A 21,366-nucleotide genomic window follows, 5' to 3' on the forward strand; every position below is an offset into this window, starting at 1 on the left:
ATGTCAAAAGTACATTACAGGTGCATCCAAGGAGTGTCCAATAAAGCTGAAAAATGAGAAAGCACTGGTGTATGAATCAGTGGTAATAAAAGTGCTTTCCATGCACTCATTAGGGAGGAAGGGTCTGATCTGATTTGGGCTGGATAATTTTCTATCCTTGCCCTGATTTGTGAGCTCCAGCTGATATTGTGTTATGGCCAGAAACAGAAGTGATGAACACAGTTCAACTTCTTCCTTCCTGTGAATTGTCAATATTAACTTTGAAGCTATTAATTTGCAATTTCCTAATTAAATACAAGTTTAGGAGTTTTGGAAGCTGGATGAAATAAGGCATCAAAATGATCTGCAGAGAAAGGATCAGTTTTGTTTTTAACCCATTTCAGTCCAAGAGAAGGAAAGAAAATAGTGTGCAGTCTCATATGAAAGATGAATGGGTATTTTCAGAGCTAATGCACTGAATGAAACAGCACAGACACAGTTATAACTATTAATGCACATTATCCCAAGACAGGATATATCCACCTCTACTACAAAACTGGCTCATTTGGCCATACTGTGCCTTCATAATTAAGAGCAAAGGGTGAACCTGGAAATTAACTATCTCTGGCTTAAAAGAATTATGAAAATACATCCCAAGAAAACACCAACAGAAACCTTTCCCCCAAAAACCAAACCAAGAAAAAATTTAGGAGAATTCTACACTGAACTCAGTGAATTCAGTCTAACAGTGATGTTGTTTAGGCTTACTTTGTGTTGAAAATAGAGGCCAGAAAAGTGAATGGGTGCATGTTGATAATATTTTTTTTTAAAGTACAGTCTCCATCAAATGAAAGCTTGCTTGTCTTTTGCAAGATACATTACAGAACTGCATACTAATGATAAACCATTAAGCGTTTTTTGAAGTTGCCCATCTGGATTTTTAACTAATTTATGTGCTATCCTGACACTCTTTAATATTATATTACCTTCTAAAATCATCATTTGGAAACCCAAAACTAGTCTCCAATGTCTTGAGTAGCAAAGCTATTGAAAATTTAATAAAATGAAATACACATATAATGCAATTTAAAAATCTGTATCACACATTGGTGCAACAACATTTTACAAGAATATGGAAAATAATAAAATTTAAAATTAGAAATATATTTTCACTATGTTTCTTACTATTTAAAAAAATTACTCCAGACCTTGCAGTTTACAAATATAAGACATTCAGTGACATCTCATTAGAAGACACAGTAGAATTTATTTTCTTATTAAGAAAAATTAGCACTGCTGCAAATTCATTCCTTCCTCATGTTCCCAACCTTGTCTTGAATTACAATCACTACTATTATTGATTTGCAGCTCTACTTTTCCTTAGACTTAGCTTTTCTCTTAAAATCATGTTTCTTCCTTCACTTTCATTGACTTTGAATGAAAAGTCATTAAAAAAAACAAAAATGCTCTGAAAAAAACCCTAAAATGCTCTAACATGCAATGCAAGTTCTTGACAAAGAAAACGAGAAGACACAAAGGTGTAACCATCAGTTCAAAGTGTCTCTGACATTGACCTTGTGGAGAAAGACAAAAAGAATTGGAAGGAATCTGTGACCTGTAGAAAATTCAGCTGTCACTGATGCAGCCATCCCATGGCCTGGTGGACCAGAGGCATTTATTGACATCAGAGAAAGAAGGAATATCTGTAAAACACTTTGATTCTCAAGTGCTGTCCTTCAAAGAGTGACTCCTGCCCGGGATATTGATTCCAGTTTTACCTAGGAAATGTAGGGATTCTTTCATCATGTAAGAGCCTGCCTTGTAGCACCCTGGATTTCCATGCCAGCTTAGGAAATCTATGTACAGCCTTGCTATTTGGTATATATTATATATCCAGTATAATGCTGGAATGATCTTCACCTTCTTTAAGAACAAAACCTCTAAATAAGAAAAAAAGCATTTTTAAGTGATCCTTTAATTTATTCCTGTCTGCTTAGTCTGTCAAAGAAGCAGCTGAATTGTCCTCATAAACCTACATTATAACACATTGCAAAACACACATTATACAAGTTTTAGTGCAAGAAGCAGCCTGCCTTTTGGTTTCTGCTTTCCTTAGACAATCTTATAACAAGAATCTTTTCATTGCTTCATTATTACTTGATAGCTTCCTATTATAAAAGCATTATTTAAACAATGGGTTTAAATGATGATCTCACAATGAGAATTTTGTTGAGAAGTTTCCATGGAAATAACACACAACATTAATAGCTGAAATGGCACTGAACTCTGCTTTTGGTCTAGAGTATAATACCAGAAGCACCTATGATGAGAAGCCTTTAAATCCTTTAAATGATCTTATACATTATATTTTTATGCCAAGGTTTTCATATTTCTGAGGCTACAAAGACATATGGCAAAGTCCCTCAATAATTATAACTGTGTAATAGCAGGAGCTGTAATTATAGGTTCTGTAGCCAGATTTAATGTATTTCAGGCAAAAAAAAAACTTACATCTTCTTAAGCACAAAATGCCACTTCATTCATTCATGTCTATTTCTAGTGAAACAGAGATCCTACTATGGATATCTATATTGTGGCCAAATGAGATGCAAATTTTTCTACCAAGCCTTGGTCTTGCTTTCAAGAGAAATGAGAGGAAACAGGTTCTCCATAAGAACACCCCCACATCTCCCTCTTCTAGAAAGCCCTTTGTGCTCATTAGAAGGCAGAAAAGTTTCAGCATCCCCCTAAAAATGTCTTTCTACCCCTAGAAAAAAAAAATTTAAAAACCACCATTTTTTGCTGCCTAATGAAGGGGAAGTTCAAGTGCCTAAGCTAGTAGGTATATCTGCCAATTGTGGCTCTTCAGTCTGGATTCAATGAAACAATCCTGTTTAAACAAAAATCTTAATCATGGTCCTACCCTGAATCATGATTCTCCTGATATCATCAGCATGTGCATGTGTGTAAATAAATAAGTAAATAAATAAGTATATTATGCATGTGTACAGTATGCACACACACATCTTTTGGATGAATTATATTTGACTTGGGCCACTGTTTCAAGTTTCCTTCTGTGACAGTGCTGGTGAGAAGTTTGCATTTTTGTCGCAAAAGAAAAATTTCCCAATACTCAAACTAACCCAGGTGCTTCCACAAAGCAACAAATATCCTTACAATATTTGCAAAGCAGTGAGAGCTGGCAATGCAGCTGTACTTAAAGGCTTTGCTTAATAGACCCCAAAGGCATTGAATCTTCTGATTTCCACCACAAGCAAGTAACACAGCATTTCTGTAAATAGGACATTCTTTCTATGCCACTGAGTATTTTTCCTATGGTTTGCATGATCACTTGCTAAATCTGTTATGACAGGCTACTTATCTCAGCCCAGGGCTTTAAGATTTTTGGATCATTTCCCCAACTCTAGACATTTCGGTGATAAATCTAGCACACCTAGCAAGCTTTTTATAGCACATCAGAAGGAAAAAAGTTATAGCAGGTTAATTTCACAAGTGATGCTTTTGCTACAAGCCAGTTTTTCATCCTAATTGACCACCTAAGACAAGTATGTGACTGCTTTGCATCTACAGAGTGCTACAGAGAAGCCTGGGCCAAAATATTTATGTGCCTAAAAAAAGTGGCCTAATTTTCAAAGACACACAACACCAACACCTCCTACCAACAGAAATGAGAGTTGTGGTCTCAGCACTTTTAAAAATGAAAAATTAATTTGAAACAGAAACTTTTATGCCTATGCAGGGAGATCCTTGTGCAGGTAGCAAGAGCTTGGGTGGAAATAGACTGACATAACTTTTTAAAAGCTATTTTGCATCCATGATTCAGAATACAGGTGGAAACTTATCTGGTTTGCTACTTTATGGCATTTCACGTTCTCTTGCAGTTGAGTCTGCAAGTTTCAAATTATTGGCTGGGTAGTAAAGATCTGTATTTATCACACCAATAAATCTTATAGGTAGCTCATGCCTTCAAACCAGAGGTGCTAAGAAGCCATGGAAATGCAATTTTTTTAGCTGATCTGATTTCTTAGAGCAAAGTTATTTCTTCCTAGTCTGAGTCAGGCCTTTTTCTGCGTGTAGAATGTGTCTGCCTCAGACTTTCAGATTGACCTTTAAAATTTTGGGAGGCAGAGCTGGGTCAGAAATATATTGTACTCTTCGAGAGCTGTTCATTTCAGCATGCCAGGTTAGAACCTCATTGCAATTTAGGCACAAAGTGCAGCCAGCTGGAGGCACCTCCTGCTGCCACAAACCTGGTGTCTCTCAGGTTCTCACAAGCACAATTTGCAGAAAATAATGTCGTATTCTCCAGCATGGAACATTTTGCTTGTAAGTTCTATTGTTGCCTTTTGTGCCCTGTTGGGAAGCAGTCTCTTTCCAGCTTTCAACCACACGCAATATTTTACAGCCCTGGAAGTAAAAGTATGTGTTTATATAGAGAATTAACCCAAAGTATCTTGGCTTTTATCTGTGGCAAAAATATATGAGTTGCATAACTGTGGTATCTAAGGAGCTTTTATGGTTTTCCCCTCACATCAACACTGGGCAAAGTGACAATTTTTACTATTTTGTTTAAAGAAATCTGAAACACAGAGAAACGTATTTAAGATCATAGAAGAAGTGAAAAGGGAAGCAAAGAATTAAACTGGAGCTGCTGGGTTGCACACTGCTTTTTTTCCTCCACTTTCTACTTCAGAAGTAGGGGTGCATATTGTGAGTAAGATCTAATTTTCTTTGAGCTCAGGTAAATCTTCCTTATACCAACTTGAGCAAATCAATTTGGTTAAACTTGGTGTTCTGTTTTTTAACAACTTGAATCATGGAGTCACATAAAAAGTAAAGATGGAGGGAACATCTGGGCATTATTTGGTCCAGCCTCTCTCTGGAACTTAAAATTTTCATTAAGAAATTTCATTGGGAAAAAAACCCTTCCTTTTCAAAGCCCCATTATCCCCATCATCTCCATCAAAATAGAAAAAAAAATAAATTAAAAAAGCCTTTAATAGAAAAAAAATTGAAAATATCAAAAGTTTAGGAAAAAAGATAAGAAGTGTAAAATTATTTTATATTTCTACTATAAATACACACAAAAATAAACTAGATTAATAAAAGAAGCACACACATCATGTATGAAGTGTCCCTTTTTCTTACAGAGAAATTTAAGAAAATGGAGAGAATGATGTTTTTATGTCTAACACTAACTTTTAGAGATAACAAAATGTGATTTGCACATCTGTGAATACACAAGCCACATTTTCTAATGGAGAATCATAGTTCAAGTGAAGTGCTCAGAAGGGGTCATTTTCCTATACATTTTCTATATATTTCTATGAACATAGACCCCTTCAAGTCCACAGAGCACTGGAAGAGAATTCAAATGTCAGGAACCTTGTATCTTGCCTTCATTGGAGGCTCATTTAAAATACATGACTCTCTTACAGGATAATTGATTGTTGCATTTCAGGGTAGTGGGAGGAAAAATTCATGCACTGGATGTGGACTGTATGATATACATAGAGAAGATGATTGACCCCTTAACTTTTTCCCTATTTGCAGTGTGTTTTCTCCAGTTTCCTGTTCTCCAGCAGGAGAGATCATAAGGTGTCATTTTAAATATTAATCCAAAAATTTTGTACAGTCTGAATATTCTGTTGCATCTTTATGAATATTGTTCCTGCCTAGGGTAATAATAGTACCTGCATGATTTTAACCACCAAACCATTGGAAATTCACTGGAAGATAGTGTTAAGGTTCAGCCTAAGGGCTCCACATGGCCTCAGGAGAGAAATGCTGCTTGTTGCCCTAAGCTGAGAGATAAAGAAATAAAATGAAAATAGCTTATATGTGCTTTTCGTCTTTTTTGGCTTTTGAGGGGTCCTAGAAGATTAGTTTAGGCAGGATGTCTAAGTGGAAAAATTCTTGGAGCCAAATGAACTTTGGAGCCTTTATAACCTTATCAGCATTTACCCCTGGACAGTGCAGTATGGATTCTTCAAGATATCAGGAGAAATATCTTGAACCTTGCAGGATTCCTTCATATTCCTTAACCCTAGATCAGATGACTTTACCTGTGTGAAATCCCAATGGATTTACACAGTGCAATCTCTCTTTGAGGTCAGTGACTCAAACTGGAATGCAATACCTGCTTCCAAACCCCTTGTAACTGGCAGTGGTCTCTCAAAGTACAGCACTCAACCAGAGAGTGCATCCAGCAACTCTCTGTTGTACAGCTGATTTATCTGAAGCAAAAATAGAATGAGCTAACAATGGAAAATGCAAAAGAATAGCATTTCTATGTTGAAATTCAATGTGTCATTGTTCATGCCAGAGGCAAGTAATATCATATTCAAATAATCAGAGATTTTCATTTAGACACTGAATAGAATATATGACTTTAATTTTGGATTCTGCCTGATTCAAGAGATACTTGCATATGCATTTCTACATCTATCATAGAGCTGCAGAGATGCACAGATTCAGTCCAAGTTCCAGGATCAAGCAGTAATTTCTGCGTGTGATGCCACAAGTCATTTCCTCAAGTAAAGCAGAGCAACTAATCATACAAGTCAAGATTTACTCTGCAGGATCAAGGGTTGCTGTATTTAGCTCTAACTCTCATTTGACAGGTCCACTTAATTATCTTTTATTCCATGATTAGATGAGTTGATTTAGTCTGCATTAGTATTAATTTTCAATTTACCATTTAAATAGAGGAACCAGCACTGTACTTTCCAGATTTACTTGTAAAATTATTTTTTATTTTAAATATGTTTGCATTCAGGGCTTTTTGTTACTTTAATTAAACAAAGTTTGTTTAGTTGGGTGGGTTTTTTGTTTTGTTTTTTTTTGTTTGTTTGTTTGGGGTTTTTTGTTTGTTTTGTTTTTGCTTTTGTGGTTTTTTTTTGTTTTTTTTTTTTTTTTGCCGTTGGTATGGTAATGGGAAAATATGAAGAGTTTGGAAATGAGGCAGGCTGCTAAATGGAAAGACCCTAACCAGTAATAATCCCAAACAGTTAAATAGTGTGTTCTGCAAAGGTCTGTACCTCTAAGTGTTGTAAAAAGGAGGTAAGCAGCATTTCAAAATTTTAAACAGACCCTTAAAGTCTTTATAAATTATGATGAAAAGCCTGCTCTCTTTGCTTGTTCTTTTCCCTCCAGGGTCCCTATAACTGTAATCATGTGGAATTGAACTCTCTCTATTATGCAAAGCTTGTTTTAGGTACAATGTGGGCACAAGGTGCTCTGGAGAGCTCAGCTATTGTTGTTGGCCAACCTGTTCTATTTTAAACTCCTCAGTAAATCACTTCTTTCTTTTCTTGATTACTTGCTTCAGACAAACCAATTTTGAAACCTATATAGAGTTGTTGTGCCTCTGGGGTTAAGAAGTTGACTTTCTTTGGTTCTCATAAGCTAATGGCCCTTAGTCACTTCTGTTCATAAGACTGAGTTACCTAATTGACTGAGGGCCGTGTTGAGACTTCCAGTAAACTCTGCCAAATTTAGCTTTTGTGAATTGTCCCATCTGTTGACTGTGTGCAGAAATAGACTCTCAGCTCTGCTGGATTGTAGGTGGCTGGAATGACTCACCAGCCTTCCTCACCAGTGCCACAGCAGGCACTGAGGCTCAGAGAGGACCAACAACAGACAGGGGAACATCTTTGCAGTACGTGGAGCTGTGAGCATCACAGAAGCTTGCAGGCACTCATGCACTTGTACATTACACAGCCTTGTGTTTCTGGTCTCAGTAAGCTTGGCTTAGCTGGGGTAAGAACAGTCAAACATCAGAAGAGGTTGCCTGAGAAGCTGAGCTCTCTCCATCTTTAGGGATTGGTAAACCCAGATGAGACAGGAGTGTGGAATCAGTGTTGTGGGTTTAGCTGGTACCACCGGGAGTCAGATGCTGAGCTGGGACACCTGGAAGGTCCTTTCCAGTATCTGACTCCAGTGCCTCCCACTGGAGTTCCCAAACCCTTATTTAGGAGCTTATTTAGTCCACATGAGAGCACACATGTCCTTGTTTTCTTCACACAGCTATTGCTTATTGCAGTGACATTCTCCAAGAGCAGAAAATAGGTACCTTTAGGTCTTTTTCTGAAAATTACTTCTACAGTACACAGCTAAACCCAGATTATGCTATTGACTCCTTTCTTACAAAACCACTTTCAACATTTTCTCTGTGTATTTACTTTCCTTAAACTGTATCAGACAGTCTCTATACTGTGTTTCAAATGTTGACCCAGTGAATCTGAAATCAGTGGGACAATTTGAGAATAAGAGTCTACCTGACTTTTACATACAAATAATTTAACCTTGTTCATTACCTTTTTCATGGTCATCAACCAGAATTTCGAAAAATCAATTTAATTTAAAAAAAAAGAGGAAATCTTACTGAATACATTGCCTTCAAATTTTCTAGGGTTAAGAATGCCAGTAATTCATTACATTATACCATGGACCCTGCATCTTGCTTAAAAGTCAAGCAAAAACAAATTCCACATTAAAAACTTAATAAAATCCAAATAAACTCAGTTTCATTGTTGCTGAAAAATATCTTCTTCAAATGCTCAGAGTAAGAAAAAGATTAAAGAATAAAATATTCTGCATTTCTTGGGGTTTTTTTCTTGATATATTATCTGATATATGCCCGTATAGTTTTATATCAATTTCCTTCTTTTTGAACCTTTTAGAGTTTTAGAGTTTTGGAAGAGAAAACAAGTTTAGAGTTTAGTCCTACACTATTTGAAGAAATCTCTTTTAAAACATGGGTCACACTGTAGAAAGAGTTTGGTTGTCAGTGCTTGAGTTAAAGCCTAAGGAAAACATCTGTGCTCAGTTAAACTTCAAAGACTTTGGTTGCACTGAGGCTACAACATTTTCATAAAACTGAAGATAACCCCCCACAGCAGGCAGCTGGAAAGCAGAGTTTGTATGCCTGATTCATAGGTAAGCTTACAATGCACTGGTCTGTCAGTGAGCTCAAACTATAAATATCAACCTGTTTAACGTTGGTTTGCTTTTTATGAATTTAAACAAGTTTCATATATTCTGTTAGATTTCTTGGAGATACTGTACTACTTCATCTCTCCAGGGAAGGGTTTGGTATAAAGTTCATGTAATTTAAGTCAAAGATTTTCTGAGATTATACTTTTTCCTCCAGCTGGACTATGTAAGTAAACATTGACAAATAGAACCCAATTTTTATGCAGACCTTCAGATTAACTTGTGTCCCATTAGTACAACACCAGACAAAATTATGAATTTATAGGACACATAAAGATCTTTGCTGTTTTAGGGTCAGAAAAGTTACCTGGTCGTTTCCATTCTGATTTTCCTGATCTCTAGTGGTTTAAGTTTTGGTAATTTCACATTTTGAGAGGATATAAGATTCTCTTTCAGTCTTTATCCAATATTGAATTATCGAAGGCTCTTTTTGCAAATGAATAAGCTGACAGTGCTGAACATCATCTTTCTAATGTTAGAAATGTCAAACGCAAAGAGACAAATCCCCTTGCTCTTATCCAGATATTGTGCAATGTCCTTATTAACATTTTGAAGGCTCTCAATGTTCAATCAAGTACTGTGCTCCTGCTCCAAAGCTGATTCATCTCCAGACAGCTCAGAACACGAGCTCTGCCTGTCAGTCATGTAAATATGTCGTGTAAAAGCTAAATTCTTATTCTGCCTGGGCCAAAGCAAACAGGACCACTGCAGTGTGCAGTCTGTGGCTGTGAATGAAGAGTTTCACTCCTGGTGACAGACAAGTTCCCCCCAGCTGCCTTATGGATTGTTCTGCATCCATTGAGTATTAGACAGCAGAATGGATCCTTGGGGCCTGTCAGCTCTTATTACAAACTAATCCAATGCTAAACAATTAGCATCTTTATTCAATTGTAAGAATAATAGGGAAAAAACAAACAAACAAACAAAAAACAAACAAAAAAAAATCCCGCCTAAAATAAGATAGAATAACTACCAAATGGAAAAATGAGTTAACTTTAATTAAAATATAATAGCATTTGTGAATTTAGATGTAAACTGAGGGGGGAAATTCAATAGACATTTATTTTATTTGGGAACATCAGGAAGGTAATTAAATGCACTAATTTATTTTGAGTCCTCCCTGAGGATCTCTTAAAGTCAGGGCATGGTCTGAACTAGCGCTATCATCAGATTGATTTAAAAATATTTATATAACTAACATGTGTTCCCAGAATTCTTATCCCAGCATCAACTAGATGGTAGCTTTTGGAAATGTGTTTGGCTTGCAAGACTGCTCAGAGTTCTGAGCTAACTGGAATTTTTTTTTACTTTTGCTGGTATGAACTTTGGGATTTCTATTTTCCAATATTCTGTTCAAGCTTTAGTATCCTTGGTATTCAAGAGAGATTGTTAACCTACTAGAATTTGTAGAAAATTGAGAAAACCAGTCTTCTTTGTTTCTTTAGGATTTTTTTACTTGTATAACTCTAAAACTTTTGTGTCCAGAAACTGGAGTTAGTGGTGATTAAACATTTCTCTCTCTGTATATACAATAAATAAATTAAAAAATTATATAAAATAATATGTAATATTATATATTTAATACTGTGCTGTTATACCCGGGTGTACACACATACACACAACCTACATGTCTATATTTGTGTGTGCAACATAATCTGCTGCCTGGCTTTTTGTTATACCACCTGAGATCAGGTTCATCCAAGGGACATGAAATCTGAGGAGCAATTAACAGATTTCCAGGTAATATCAGTCTGTATTGGTTTAGGGTTGGCAGCTGATGGAATACTGCCCCTTTCATAAGCCCAGCATTTATTTGTGCTGTATGGTTGGAATGCAGTTGGAATTCATCTTACATTTGAAACCCCTACTGTATATTCCAGGCAGCCATCATAGACTCTTTTAATATTCAAGAGAGATAAAGTAGAGGGGAAAAAAAAGGCATGCATTTTGATGGTGTTATTGGCCTTAAATGATTCAGACAAATCAGATATTTGTCATGTCTTTATCTCTTCATTAATCATCACTGAAACTTCAGGATGATTTGTTCAGAGGGTGTCTAAATGAGATGAACCAGGCCGACCCCTCTTCTTTAATATGGGAGCTGATCCTTCCTAGTTGCTAGTGTAATACTTTATTCAAAACCTTTCCTATAAACTACAGGAAAAAGGATAAAATAAAAACATTCACCATAGCAATTGCACCCAGACCCCTATCTGTAATTAGAAACCTGAATTCCATTGATCTCTCATTGCTAATCATTTGGAAAACTCTACCTACATGGGAAAAGGATCTGCAGTGAAGCAGATTTTTTATTCAGCATTTTCTGACACCACTCACTCCTCTGGTAGGCTGTCACAACAGTGGTGATACAGGCTGCCTTCTGTTGATCTCCTTGGTAATTAGTTTTTGAAGGTTAATCCCACTAGGCATTCCCTGTGTCAGCTTGGAGTTTAATGACTTTCTGAGCTTTAAAGCACTTTGAGCTGGAGATAAAATATTGCACAAAGTTGAGGTCTGTCTGATCCTCCAGCATGCTGACCTGATCAAATTCAGATACCCAGCCCATCAGGTTAGCACAGATGAGGCAAGGCTGTTTTCCTGTCTTTGGCTCCCTCCTGGCATTCACAGGGCCCATGGTGTAATCTGTGCATCCAGGGACTTCCTGACACTCATGGGAAAGGAACGCATATCTGTTTATATCTTGGTCAGAGAAATTTGCCTTTTAATGGAGATCCAGCTCAGAGTTAAACCTTGACTTCCAGTAATGCCTAAAATTTATTTGGAAATAAATCTCAACTTCCAGAGTGCCTGAGCTACAACTATTTTGCTGTGGGACTGTAACAGGTGACAAAGATGTTTCCAGGTTCTTATGCTCTTCTGGAAAAGATCTTCTCTAGGCCATCACTCCAGAGAGGATTTCTGGTCTCATCCAATGTGACTGTAATCATTTTCTGTGTAGGGGTTGTAACTCAAAATCAGCTAAAGAATAAGGAGCTAATATGATATGCAGTGTGCATAAAAAGACCAAAAATAGTCTAGAAACAATGTGAGGAAACCTTATAACAACTGGAATTTAATGCATTCTTGGTGTGCAATGACATCGAATGAATTGATCTTACACATAACTTCAGTCCTACAAAATTTCCTAGAATTATAAAATATTCTGAGTGGGAAAGGAACCAGCAGGATCATCAAGTTCAACTGGCCCTGGTGAAGAAACCCAAGAATCACATATTTAGATAAATAGGGTGTTGTTCATCTAACTGAAAGTGAATATCCATCCTTGAGAACATAATTCTTCTTTTCTTTTATAGTCATCACTGGAGAAACAGATATTTTAGGGGAGCAGTTCCTCTCTCCTCTAATCTGACATTTGATTGAGATCAGATGAATCATGTCCTTAGTTTTCATATCATCAATGGAGAGAGGAAGGCACCATAGATAATGAATCATCCTACCTATGCTAGGTGCCTTTTTAAGGATGGGCTATGCTTCATCCTAGAGCTATCTTTGTATCTTTCCTGTATCAAACATTTCCTTGATAAGCCCTTTATATATGAGATGCCAGACATAAATAAATCCATCCATCAGCCTTGCACACATTATGCATGTGTTCTTTAAGGGGAAGAAGAAATTCCTCATGCAGTGATAAGTTTGCCTTCTGAAGACAAGTTTGATCTTACCTTATCCCTATAGCACTAAAGTTAGTCTGTGTGGTTAAATAACTTACACTTGTAACACAGAAGGGATATTTGCAAATGCATCCCCTTTCAGGCACAACTACCTGCTTGGTGAAGACCAGGGGAGCTGGGCTGGGGCTCAGCTGTTTTCCATTAGGGCTAATGACAACCACTGGGAGAGATCTGCAGGATGCACTGGCTCTAAGGGAGATGCAGAGATTTTCTTATCTGTTCCCTTTCATTTATTGTACCTCAGGAGGAGAGTGCCTGGGTCATTAGTTTTTAAGAAGGGCTGTAACAGGATATAAGAAAACTAAAATTAAAAAAAAAATAAATAAGAAGAAATAAAAACATAGATATAATTTCACAAGAGCTTCAATTAAAGTGCATAAACCTCATTAAGGTGTATTTTTACTGGTCGAAACATATTTGTTGAATAAAACACCATGGGATTTTTACTCTGGAAATAATGAAACCACTTTTATTTCCACAGAAGGAAGGTCTAGCCCAAGTTCTCCTTTCTTCCCTGACCCCAACTGCATTGGTAGCCCTTGTTTCATGTAGTCAGGTGAGCAGCCTGGGGCAGGTTGTTCAGTGGATGCCTAGGCTGAGCCCCAAGAGAGAGCTCAGGGAGAGATTAAAAGTTGGTCAAGTATCTGCAGCCTGGGGAGATTAGAGACACAAATCCACAGAGAGCATTGGTTTGGAAGCTCCAGATGAGAGAAAATTGAAGCTCTATCCCCTGTGCTGACCTTCAGCACAGCTATGTGATGTGGAAGCTAAATGTCTCAAAGGAATACTGTGAAAATCCTGATGTTGCTGGGATGTGGTCCATGAAGAGCACATGCTGTGAACATTGCACTTTCTCCTCTGCTTGGCCTTCCAAGACTGGAGCCTTCCTCTACAGGGGGCTGAGAAATTTCTATCAGTGGCAGTCAAGGGTGCACCAAAACATGCCCAAGACATAATCAGGTACAAAAATAGCTTTTATGTAGATTTACACAAGTTGTAAGTCTTGTTGCTGCTGTTGTTGTTGTTTCCAGTGATAGGAAGAAACTTACTTCAGGATTATTAAATGAAGAGGGATATGTACAAGATGTTTGCAGAGATGTCTGCACTTTAGCAAAACAGCTTCTCACTATCTGAACGTCTGAATGCATATCTTAGATCTAAATTCATGATATGTCTACTATTGATATGCAGAACCCATATCTGAATCCTTAAAATAATTGTATCTTTTTTCTTTTGTCATAGAATGATAGGACAGTTTGGGTTGGAAGGGACCTTTAAAGGTCATGTAGCCCAACTCCTCTGCAGTGAGCAGGGACATCTTCAGCTAGACCAGGCCACTTTGAGCCCTGTTCCAGGTACAGGGCATCCACCACTCTGGGAAAATTCTGCCGGTGTTTCACCACCTTCTCAGTGAAAAAACTCTTCCTTATATCTAATCTGAATCTATGGTCCTTTAATTTAAAATCATTGCCTCTTTCCCTATCACAACAGGCTCTGTCCTGATCTTTCTTATATACTGCCTTTAAGTGTGGAAAAGCTGCAATAAAATTCCCCAGAGCCTTCCTCTTCTCTTGTTGCACAGCCTTAATTCTCTCAGCCTTTCCTTGTAAGAGAGGGGCTCCATCCCTGTGACCATCCTCATCATCCTCCTCTGGACTCACTTCACCAGCTCCATGCCTGACCTTTAGGGTCCTGTTGGTGATTCTGTGAGATGAAATTGTGCTGGGTCAAATATGGGCCCCTGATGAAGTTGTTGCCCAGTGCTCACTGGACACAACCATCCTGATAATTCCTTATCCACTGATCTGGCTATCCATCAAATACATATCTCTCCAATTTAGAGATGGATATTTTAGGATCCTCTGTCAAAGGCCTTACAGAAATCCAGATAGATGATGTCCATAGATCTTCCCCTGTCCTCTTTATTGTCTCTATAATTCCACTTCAGAATATTTCTTTTCCAAGATTTATGATGCAGTGATGTGAAAATGCACATAACAGCAAAAACCTTATTAATTTAAGTAGGAACAATAACCAAGTAATTTCCTTACCAAACTTAGAAAAATACTGTGAGCTTTTGTTATTAAAGAGATTAGAGGATGCATTCAAGGTATTATTAATTTTCTGAGCTTTTTTTCAATTGCATCCATTTTGATTTTGAATACCTATTAATTGGATAATTAGAGTTATTCAAAGAAAATACTATTGAATCAAATGCCATTTTCTTAAGCAACTGGTATTTTACGTTTATCAAAGCATATTGTTATTTCATGAATGGTTAAGAGCAAAATTCTGAATTAAACTGAAGGATAAAAGTCACAGATTTTATGATGGAACATCTACTGGCTTCAGTTTTGAATTGAATCCAAAGACCTGAAGGAGGAAATGTTGTAATTCAAAATGTCTCTGACTAAACAGTTATAGTTGTGTTTATGATATTAGAAACACTGCCACATGCTTCCCAGTCTGTGATATGGTCACATGGCAGAAGATCTACACCAAGGTAGGGTTGTTTTCCCTTTCTTTTTTTTTTTTTTTTTTTTTTAATCCATATATATGGTAGGATCAAAATGAAGACATTATTTATCCAAGGTAATCTAAATTATTATATCAATTTTTTTTCACAGATGTATATTCAGAAGAGTATACAAAAATGAGAGACAGAAAAAGAAAATAATTAAAAAGCAATTGAAGAAACATTTTCAAGTTTATTCAATGTAAATTCCCAGGTTAAATTCCCAAGAAATTAAGCAAAGTAACCATCTTTGAAAAGAGAAATAAATTTCTTTTCTACAGTTCTATGATATAAATTTTCAGTAGTTTATTTGATTCAGATAAATATTTTCCACCTGCAGTTGTTACAGTTGTCCAATAATGTGATTCAGAACGATGTGTCTGAGACAGACATGAGTCTTCTGTAAAAACAGCATACAACTGAAATTCAAATGGTTGAAAATCAGCTTAATAGAAGTTATTATTATCTGACTTTCTGAGCATAAAGACTTTCATAAAGACTTTATTTCATCTTTGTTTCTACTGATTCTATCACATTAAAAGAATATGTGTTTTCAGGTTTTCTAGTGGTTAGCATTAAACCAAAATCCACAAAGAAGTTGAGCCTCCATTTTACCTTGGAAATCACAAAGAAAAAGAATCTGATTTCTCAGCTAAACTATCCTTCCTACATGTAGGTTGGTTTGTTCCCAAGCATTGTAAAGAGTGAACATGATTTCAAACTTTTTCTGTCTGAATAAATTTCCTTCTTCCTCTGTGCCTGAAAAAATATATCCTGCAGGTTAAGTTAACATGGGTTTATATGTATTTGTAAATATTGACCCTGTGAAATTGAACTGGATAAGATGTTTTATGCTTCTTTATCTATAACTTGCTCACTAATCTTCTGTTCAGAGAGAATGGGAATATCTTCCCTTTTCATCTTTAATTTGTAAACTTTTTAGAGAACTGTCTTCTCTTCTAAGCCATATATTGACTTTCATAAAAACATGTATTAAACTAATTTTCACATTTGTGGAAGCTAAAAATCTTCATTTATTTCATATATTGACATTTCTACATTTATATTTGGCAATATAAATTGGGCCATAATTTCCCATGAACCTATATTTAAAGATGCTATTGCCTGATCCACTAAAAAAGTCTTGTTGATAAAACAGAAAGGACTCATTCAAAGGTCTTAACTTAAAATATAGCATAGTTTAGTATATATAGCTAAAAATATGTCATAAAGGAAACATTTAAATCTTTGCTTCTCACTATATTGAGAGTACTAATAAATGAAAATGCTTTGTCTTAATAATCTCTTCCTTGTGGATTATTTAAGTAGAAATTCAATGAAATTTTTATGAGGGAAAAACAAAACCTCATTACAAAGCTTTCATTTTGCCAACTGTGATAACAGTACACACAAAAGAAAATCCTAGCTCTTTGCTCTTAATTTTGTGTGCAGTTAAGATAAAAGTTGAAGTTTCTTTTCCCCCATAAGCAAAAGTTAAGTACCTGCTACAACTACAGTTTTGGAGCACACACTACCTTAGATTACAGCCTTAGGATCTCCTTTTTTTCATCTAACTAGAGACATTTAAAAGCTGATAAGCCTAAGCTAATTGTCTAGGCTTTCTTTTTAATCAATCAGGAAAGACAGGTATCTCCAAAGAATGACTTGTCCTGCTTATCTTAGAAACATAGGTGCATAAATCTCATTACCATGGGAGGAGTTACCTTTTCAGAAATTCCTCTCTTCCCTTTGACTACAAAAGATCTTAAATAGCATGGTCAAATTAAATACACAACTTCTAAATCACTCGAGTGAGATGAGGTTAATCTCCTTACCCTTTACATGTGAGACTAAATAATTCTCTAATATGTTAATTCTGCCTTGAAGTTCTGAACTCTGTGGTTAAACTGTAGGTTTTGACAGAGAAAAGAGGGAACCCTGTCTTTGACCTCGAGTTTTGTCTTGAGGTTTGGGCTTCTGAGGAATTTAAGAGAAAAAGGAAGGCTCTGGTTTCTGTTTTGACATCAAGAAGGAAGCTCTTAGGTGAGCCCCTGTGAAGATTCACTGCCATGTGTTGTTGGACCGAGTCCAGAGAGGGGCCATAAAGATGCTTAGGTGGGTGGAAAACCTGTGAGGAAAGGCTGAGAGATTGGGATTGTTCAGCCTGGACAAGAGAAAGCTCCAGGTGACTTATTGCAACCTTTCAGTATTTGAAGGGAGTTGAAGGGGTGTTTTTACAAAGGCATGTGATGATAGAACAAGGGCAAATGGTTTTAAACTGACAGAGGGCAGGTTTAGACTATTAGGAAGAAATTTTTAATCTGAGGGTGAGGAGGCACTGGCACAGGCTGCCCAGAGAAGCTGTAAATGTTCCATCCCTGGAAGTGTTCAAGGCCAGGTTGGATGGAATTTGGAACAGCCTGCTCTGGTGGAAGGTTGGCACAGAGAAGGGGGTTGAAACAAGATGAACTTTCAGGTTCCTTCCAAATCACACTATTCTGTGATTCTGTATTTTGTACAGCCATAGTTCTAACACATATTGAAAATTCAGCACAGTTAGTAAATCCTTATGCTTCACATAGTTCTTGGAGGCATAAAAACTGCATGGCAATTACAGTAAATCTTATTATAAATTGTATCATATGCATGCATTTCAACTATATTGTGATTCAAAGTTGTATATTTACTGACATCTTTTTACACAATTTTGATTGGGCATCAGAGTCTAAATAAATTAGGCTACAGAACCTTTCCATTTGTTACTATAAGGTCTGAGTCTTGTTAACGGATTCCAGGAGTGGGTGGTGGCTTTTTCTTTAGACGGGATTTTTTTTCCTCTTTAAAAAAACAAAAACAAAAACAAAAACCAACTGTATGTCAGAAATATGTGTTAAGTGTTTCTATTCCTGAAGCAATTACAGTTTGCAAATGAGAATTCATGAAAGCTTTGTTCTTTAGTTATTTCTCAGGCAAAGGGAGAAAACCAACCTTTGAGTTGTTTAAGTGACATGACATGAGGGTATTTCAAGGACCCAGTGTTTTATTACTGACTTCTGAGCATGCAGGTTGAAGCAAAATTATCCAGATAAAACTCTTTAATATAAAATGGATAAAGGAATCTAAATCTCTAGAAGCCATAGGCTCTGACTGCTTATCACTTTGGGTAGTGTTGGCATCTTCTCTCTTTAGATATCTATATTGTAGGAATCTCTTTTTCTTTGTTAAGCCTATCTGAAGGTCGACACCTAATCCAAATCAGATGAGCTATGATTTAGGATTGGTTATTTCTCACCAGTCTCTAAAGGGACTTCAAGTACTTCAGATAACCAAACCATCCTACAAGTCACACAGAGGTAACATGGATATCAGGAGAGATGAACACTACCTTCATTGATCATTTCCAGCTTAGACTAGCATAAACTTTATTAGCACATTTTGAATACATTATCATCAGCATTGTGATTCCATTTTGAAGGTTGAAAAGCTCAGAGTTAGCTCAGAGAAGTAGAGTGGTTTGTGCAATGGGATCAATGGCAGAACTGGGATTCTGGAGCTCTGCCCAGCTGTGGCATTTAATGGGCAGCACCCAACAGAGGAAATATTAAAACATCTGAAAAATCTGCTCCAAAGCAATTCTGAAAATGCCATCAGATTCCTCTACAAACACAATTAATTCTAAAGACCTTTTACTCTATCCCAGCCAGGACTTTGAAATAGAAGCCATACATTTGTATATAACTGTATATACAGTGATTTCTTCTTCTTAATAACCTTTACAGTCCCCAATATAAAATGCCAGCAGCACTTTAATATTAATTAGGAAATAATTTGTTCCATACCTAAATGGAGGAATAGAAAATATTACTTTTATTTGGCTTTTTTTTTTTCTTTTGTATCACAAATAGCTGAATATAATAAAGAAAATATTTTAATTTGCGAGTTCTTAAATAGAGAGGTTATTAGTAGATGCTCAAGTAATTTGCTTCTGTTTTTGAGGCAAATTACTTTCCTATCAAAGGAAATTCATCTCTGCTGGAACAGTACTCTGGCTCCTGGGCAAGGAGCCGGAGTTAGCTCCAGCACATCCTCCCTGAGAAAACCAAGCTTAAAAACTCCAAGTTTGCCTGAAAATGAGAAATGCTCAGATCTGGAGCTCATAGCTATCATAGCAGAGCAGCAAAACCAAAAGTGAGCTCACTGAAGGCTGGTGGGAGGCTGGGGAGGGCATGGACCCCCTGCCTGCTTCTGCCACTGCCTAGACCCTTCTGGGGATGGATTCTCTGGGAATCAGAAAACTTTATCTGACATGCACAAAAACCTGTTTGGGATCACACTGACAGTGTTGGCACCCCATGGGACATGACTGCTTCATAAGGAAAATTTATGAGTAAGGAGAGATTTGGAGCGTGACTAAAAGGGAGGGGTCAACAGGGTGAAATAAAAGGACTTGAGATAGATAGGGTTGGACATCCCCAGGGATAGGTATTGGGTTGATTTTGCATATCCTCATTAATTATTCTGACAAAATGTAGGAATGCCATATTAATGTTGGCTAACAGCCTGATATTTGGAGATATGATCAGAACAGAAAATCAAAGTTCACAGGCAAGCAGCTTCATATTTCTGTAAAAAAAAAAAAAAAGGAGGGGAAATATGTACATGCAAAAATATTTTTTTTAAAAATTCAATTTAGCCTAGCTGATCAGAAACTGCAGCTGGCTTCCTGATGTGAAGTAAAATCCTAACAAAGAAGTCAAATGTGTTTTGCTGCAGTGATCATGCTCAATACTGCTCCTTCTCCCATTCTTCTGTTCCTGTCCTTATACTGCTAATGCCTAAAGAGAGGAAAGTGTACAGGTAGTCATTGGTACAGCAAAAAACGTGTGCTGTGAGCTTCTGCCTGGACTCATGAATTGCAGGTCCTGAAATTCACTGAATTTGTTCCTTTTTATATGTGGATAGTTTTAATGAAGACTAGTCGTGTTTAATTATGCAAAAACCTTATACAAGATCTAGAGAAACTATCCTTAAAGCATTTGAGAAATAAATAACATTTGTTGTTAAAAATAAATGCCTTACTTCCAATCTGAAAATACGGGCATGTAACCATCAGCCATCACTTCTCTTTATGCACAGGACAAAATCATCCCCAATAAGTGGATTGAGCAGTTTCTTTGCTGATTAAGGGGAAAAAGGTTACCATCATCATCATCCTCTAGGATGAAAAGAAACACTTTGGAGGTGTGCACTGCTCTCTGCTGATCACAAAGAGAACTCAGGGGTCAGGTTTGGATGTCTGATTCCCAAAGGATCAAAAAAGGGAAATTACTCTACTCTTATTGACATAAACTCTCTTTAACAGGTGATTTTAATAACTCTATATCAACCACCTATCAGCTTATTTCATCCTACTTTCCTGACCTTGCAGTCAACACCAAATTTATCAGCTTTGAGACTGCATTTAGTTTGTAAGCATTTATAAATACCATGAATAATACAGATCAAATAGCTAATCTCTGGGCATTCCAACAGAAATAAACCTGTTCAGCATTAATTTGCCTTCTAGACACTTACTCAGATGACTCTATAAAAGTCAGTTCAACAATATCTGTTTTCCTTATTAATTGGTATCATCTCATTCCTTTAAATCCTTGCTATTCAAGTCCTGAGATCAGTATCAGACTGACAGACAAATTTATGATCTCATTTATCCCTTAAAAACAATGGTATGACATGAACATCCCTACAAGATTCTGAACTTCCTCCTATTCAGTGATTATTGAAAATGGAGCATGAATTCTACCGAGAGTTTTTTGATGCAAAAAACTCCCACATGCAAGAACCTAGATTTCCTTTCTGGAAGACTTCTATAACCACTATTTAACATGGAGTTAAAGAGAAGAGTTGTCTCTAGGATCCTCACATTTTGTGACATCCTACCAGGAGATGAATGCAATAATCAAGTTTTGACCTTACTAATGTTGTGTCCAGATGGGCACAGAAAATATGTAAACTTATTAGGGAGTTACATATATATATATATGTTTGATAGTTTGAGAAGTTAATAATGTGCTTTTACATGGAAAGATATTTTCTCAAAAATAATAATAACAGCAGTCTGTGACAATGTTATGCCACTGGCAGCCACAGGGAATTTCTTCA

Source organism: Sturnus vulgaris, chromosome 5 (genome assembly GCF_052056855.1).
Source record: "Sturnus vulgaris isolate bStuVul1 chromosome 5, bStuVul1.hap1, whole genome shotgun sequence".
Lineage (NCBI taxonomy): Eukaryota > Metazoa > Chordata > Aves > Passeriformes > Sturnidae > Sturnus > Sturnus vulgaris.